Consider the following 6,000-nt stretch of genomic DNA (forward strand, 5'->3'; position numbering starts at 1 on the left):
GCGCATGCGCGTTACATCATTTTGCTCGTCTGCGCATGCGCGAGCGACGAAACCCGGAAATAACCCTTTCCGGTACTTCCGGGTCGCCGCAGGATGCAACCTGAAAAGACGTAACCTGAACTGAACATAACAAGAGGTATGACTGTATCTTTAGGCAGACTGAGGTGGCTGTCTCAGGCAATTGTTGTGTGGTGTCATGAAAGGACAGCACATCACTGTTTCTTTATCATTGTATTGCCAAAATAACTTAGCTAGTTTTAGATGCCATCTAGCATCTTGTTCTCACACTGATCGACTAGAGGTCTGTGAGAGGCCCACAGCACCAGCAGATCCCTTCTGTCTTTATGATACAGGTTTAAACAGAAAATAAATAAATGCAAATAAGCATTTGCAAATAGGTTTTTGTCTGTCACATCTTGCGAGTTTGCTTTGGCATTCCTAAGCCATGTTCTGCTCCCATATTCTCCCACACACTTGCTATTTCTAATTTACATATCCCTTTTATAGAGCTTACCACTTGCTCTTTGGTGTATTAATTTAAACTTGGTGATTTGTTTTTCTGCTCAGGAAGCAGCAGACTCCAGGATAGTGACATATTCTGGCAGCCACAAGCAGCGATTACTTTCCAGTTTGGCTAATGATATAATCCACCGTGGTTGCAAAGTCTTGCTTTTCTCTTTAGATGACATTTTTCCGCAAGCTACACGTGTTGTATTTATAAGTGGCACTTAGGAAGATGCGTTCTGTAATCTCCTACTTATGCCTGACACTCTACGCATGTGTTTATCTACAAGGAGTGATGACATTGCTTGTTAATTCCACCCCCTGCTCCACAGCATCATAATATTGGAGGTGGTGGTTGGGGAGGAGGGGAAGAGTGTCAGAGATGTATTTCAGCTGCCAAAGAGTAATCTATTGACATTGGTCATGGGTACTTTATAAGGCACCTATTTGGAAAGTCATTTGCTACCAAATGTGGAGAAACCATGGCTCACGTATCGTGCATGCAGAAGGCCCCAGGTTCATTCACCTGTTTAAAACATCAGGTAACAGGTAGACAGGTTCAAAGACCTCAGCTGCTGGTCAGAGACCACATTCACACCATACGTTTAAAGCACTATGTTACACTTTAAACAGACTTGGCTTCACCCAAAGGATTCTGGGAGCTGTAGTTTGCTAAGGATACCAAGAGTTGTTAGGAGACTCCCTATTTCCCTCAAGGAGCTGCAGTTCCCAGAATTCCCTGGGTTATATGGCTTTAGTAGAAATGTTATAAGGAACTAGGTATAAAATTAATAGAGTATTAAAGGAAAAAATAAGGTTAGAATGTGTTAAGATAATTATAGGATAGAAAACAGAGGAAGATGGAAAGGAATTGCTGAAACAATTAACAGAAGTGGAATACAAAAAGGGAGGTGTGAGGAGGTCGTTGAAATAAGTGAATGAAAGATAAGATATTGAAATTGTTTGATGTTGATTTGATGTTGTTCGATGTTGTTTGATGTGTTTTTTGTTTTGTTTTGTTAGTTTAATGTGTTAAGTGTTATGTAGTGTTTTGGTATTGTATTGTTTTTTTTCTTTTTTGTAGTGTTTAAATTGTTGGAAAAGTAATAAATATTATTTTTTTAAAAACAAAAACAGAATTCCCTGTGGAGAAGGATGATTATTAAACAACTTGGGAAATTGTAGTTCTGTAAGGGGAGTAGGGGTCTTTGACAACCAGTGCCATTTTTCTAGAGAAAGAGGTGCCAGAACTGACCATGAACACCTCCCTTGTTCGCTTAGAATAGCAATGGCGCCCACCTGAGAGGTGCTGGAACTCAGTTCCGGTGAGTTCCGGCTGAAAAAAAGCCCTGTCGACAACATTAACAAACTGTAGCTCCCAGAATTCTTGGAGTTGGGGGAGCGTTTACAGTGGTATTATATGCTTTAAATGCATGGTGTTCTGGTATAGCACCGTTTCCCATGCTCCTAAATCATTTCTGTGGACAGCTATTCATATATCGCAGATGGAGAACGAAGTCCTTTGAAATGCCCCTTCATAAAAATCAGTTGCTGGTGATGGCCAAAAATAAAGCCTCTCCCTTATTTTTTTTGACATTTGTGAATGAGATATTTATACTGTTCATTTTCTCAAGTTGAAACTGGCTGTGTAAGTGGCATGATCAAAATAGGGGTTTCCCCCCCTTGGCTACTGGAAGAATGCGAATAAATACTGATTTACCTGAATGCCACCCACATGCCACTGTGAACTTACGTAACCAAGTTTTTCTTTATTAACTCTCCAAGGACACAATAGCCATGCACCAAAGATCCTCAGCAAGAGCTCACACTGCCCATGTAAGTGTATTTTTTATTTTAAAAGGGGGGGGGAGGAATCAAGCTCTTACCTTTCAAATTACATTCATAAAGCATTATTCAAATACGTGTAAGGCTGACTACTAAAGAAAGCACAATGACTGTCTACAATGCACTAATTTTATTCCACTTTGACTTTGAAAATATAATCGGTACTTACAAAAATTGTAAATACTACGGAATCATGCTAGAGGGATTATTCTAAAGTGGAAGTGCTAATATAGCAAGCAAAATAGCTCTTTCTAGTCTTAACTGGCTCCATTATCAGCAAAGATAACATCTGGCAACAACATTGCAAGAAGCACAATGTGTGTGTGTGTGTGTGTGTGTACACATAACTATCTGGGATTTATGGTGACATGTACATTTTAGTTTGAAATGAACTTCATCTTGAACTCCACATGAGATGGAACAGGTAGCAGTTATTCCTTGTGACCCCTTGCTCAGCCACCCCAATTAAAACAGCAGCTTAGCCAAATGAATGTCTGTCTACTACCAGCGATTTAGTGGAAGTGGAATGCAAGGAAGTGCTGCTCCGAGACTATTTTCAGAGCAGGGGTGATGGCCTCATGTGCCAAAATGCCAGGGTTATTGATGGATCTTCCTTGCTCTGGCAGATGAATGCAGTGCTAATGAGCCTTCCAAGTTCTCTCTTGCTTCTGATAGCTTAGCACAGTGGAAAATCCAAAAAGCAGGTTGCATACTTAGTTCCCTTTTTTTGATGGAGTTCTTACTTCATCCCTGTGGTTTTGTTGCAAAAAGATGGCAGTCTGAAATGGATCTGAAGAGAAGCCAGGCAACCTATTTGCAGTGATTTGACTCTCAAAATGCTGATCAGTCACAGCAGGCTAACCACTACACCACCCTTTCCCAGCTCCCAGCTCACTGTTCCATGATTTTCTGCTGATCTTAATATATTGGGTATTATGCTATGTATTGATGCCCTATCTCTCTCTCTGTGTGTGAGTACATAATAAACCAAGCTGCCTATATTTTTGGACTCTCCTTGTGGGCGTAGCTATGATGGCTGTCATGATGGGCTCCTGCACTTTGCAATTTACCACTGCACCACTGTCTACAGTGGCATTCTCCTTGCACCGTGCCACATGGAGAATGCCCATAGCTGATTGGAAGAGCATTTTCTTTGTGTGCAGAAGGTTCCACGTTCAATCCCTGGCATCCCCAGATAGGACTGAGGGACAGAAGTCCTGGAGAGTCCAAAAATGTTTAGTTTGGAATTGTTTAATTGGCTCTTTTGGTTGTATTAAGATTTGGCATGGTTTGGTATTGTATTAATGTGGGTTGTTATTAATGAAACATTTAAAAAGGTGGAGGTAAAACATTAATAAAAAGTAATTTAAAAAAAGGAATCCTGCCTGTTAGTGGAGCTAGATAATACTGAGTTAGATGGCCAAGGCACTGTGCACTGCAGTATCAATCCAACCAAGTTATTTAAGTAGACTAAGAAACGTATATGGGACGCGGGTGGCGCTGTGGGTTAAACCACAGAGCCTAGGACTTGCCGATCAGAAGGTCGGCGGTTCGAATCCCTGCAATGGGGTGAGCTCCCATTACTCGGTCCCTGCTCCTGCCAACCTAGCAGTTCGAAAGCACATCAAAGTGCAAGTAGATAAATAGGTACCGCTCCGGCGGGAAGGTAAACAGTGTTTCCATGCGCTGCTCGGGTTTGCCAGAAGTGGCTTAGTCATGCTGGCCACAGGACCCGGAAGCTGTACGCTGGCTCCCTCGGCCAATAAAGCGAGATGAGCGCCGCAACCCCAGAGTCAGGCACGACTGGACCTAACGGTCAGGGGTCCCTTTACCTTTAATTTTTAAAAAAGCAATCCTGCCCATTAGTGGAGCTAGATAATACTGAGTTGGATGGCCAAGGCACTGATCACTGCAGTAACAATCCAACCAAGTTATTTAATTAGACTAAGAAACACATCCTCATGTATTCAAGAATTTGCATATTCAAGAATTTGCACTCTGTCAAATGAGCAGACCAGCATATTATAGCACTGTGTTGTTTATTACTGCATGCCAGGCAGTTTGCATACTTAACAAAGAGAACATACCTGCATGCTACAGCATTCCATTGTTTCTTACTCTGTCCTGGAAAGACTCACAACAGGATAGTGCTGATCCTGACTACATTCCAGAGTCCATACTAGGCCAAAGCAGACAGAGATGTCTACCACAGCACTCTAACGCTTCTCGCTACATGCCTAGCCAACTGAACACACCTCTCTGCCGCAGTGTCCTGTTGTTCCTTACTGCGTTCCAGTATACCCTAAATGAAAATACCCCGAAGTGCCACGACACCGTATTGTTTCTCGCTGCATTTCAGACAGAGCTCAATCATTCTTGATGCATTATGTATTTACAACATTATATATAAGTGCCTGTTATAAACAAACTGCTATATTAACAGGCACAGCTTATAAAGTATCATTATAAAGTAATCATTCAATCAATCACTCCACTCAGAACTATCCGGGGGAGGCTGGGTGTTCGTCAAATGAAAGGCAAATGTCTGATTTGCATTCACTTTTCCAGAATGTGCCATAGAGTTGAGTTTTGCAGCGCTCTGTATCCTGAATACCAAGTGCATACCTTTTTTTATTTTCTCCAGAGACTTCACTTGGAGGCAAATGGTGAGTCAGGATATTCCTTGGGAGCAAGTGGGATTTGCAAGAAATAAGAAGACCTCCCCTGGACTGGACCAAATGCCATACAATCCAGCATTCTGTTTTAAACATGATCAAGCTGGACGCCTCTGAAAGCAGGACCTGAAGGCAACTTTCCCTCCCTTGTTGTTTGTCACCAGCATCTGTTCTTCAGAAGTACACAGAACTTTGAACTTGGCAGTTCCATTTGGTTATCATGGCTGGTACCCATTGCTGCTCCCTCTTTTTTTTAAAAAATAATAATCAGTGACCATAAGCAGATCTTGTGGTACTGAACAGATTTTTTAAAAAATCGAATACAGAAATAGTGTGTGGCATAGCACACAGGAAGAGGCATTAAACCCTTTCTCCCTTGCACCGCAATGGATCTTCTTCCCCACAAACTGACTTTTGCTCCAATGGAAGAATTACCATTTATCCTGATACAGGAGCACCCATACGAATTACATTTTTTTAAAGCCAGTTGTGTTCAATGCCTTTGCGCATAAGAACTAACAGCCTGAAGATCAGTCTGCCTTGAGAAGTGGTGGACTCTCCTTCACTGGAAGTATTTAAGCAGAAGTTGGGTGAGCATACCTGGGCTGCTGTCATTGTCTCCTGCTGTCAACATTTCACTTTTTTAAAAAAAGGGAAATTCCCTTATTCCGAATAGGATTCCTCGCAAGAAAAGGGAAAAGTTGACAGCTATGCTCCTGCATGGGGCAGGGGGTTGAACTATAAGGTTTCCAAGGCCCTTTCCAAACGTCTGATTCTGCAGCTTTATCATGCAACCACCACATGGGGGAAATGGTTGTGTAAATTGCACCTTTGTGTCTGACAAAGCCAAGATTCAGGCCGAGCAGATTATACTGAGTAATAGTTATGACAATTCATGTCATGTCGTGTGCTCAAATAACAGAGAAACTGTCTCTTGCAGTAAACCCTTCCATAGTTATACTGGGCTAGAAAGTAC

At 41.9% G+C, this 6,000-nt stretch overlaps 1 long non-coding RNA gene across 4 annotated transcripts in view; it reads left to right on the top strand.

Moving 5' to 3' along the window:
- The window catches only part of LOC308584234, a 47,615-nt gene extending 42,340 nt beyond the window's left edge, over positions 1–5,275 (top strand). For all 4 annotated transcript variants that reach the window (XR_014006680.1, XR_014006681.1, XR_014006682.1 and 1 more), the window contains 2 exons: positions 2,290–2,340; positions 4,994–5,275. This is a non-coding gene — a long non-coding RNA (uncharacterized lncRNA). The remainder of the gene's footprint in view (positions 1–2,289; positions 2,341–4,993) is intronic.
- The last annotated feature ends 725 nt before the right edge of the window (positions 5,276–6,000 follow it).

The sequence above is a fragment of the Podarcis bocagei genome, assembly GCF_964188305.1.
Source record: "Podarcis bocagei genome assembly, chromosome: 3".
Lineage (NCBI taxonomy): Eukaryota > Metazoa > Chordata > Lepidosauria > Squamata > Lacertidae > Podarcis > Podarcis bocagei.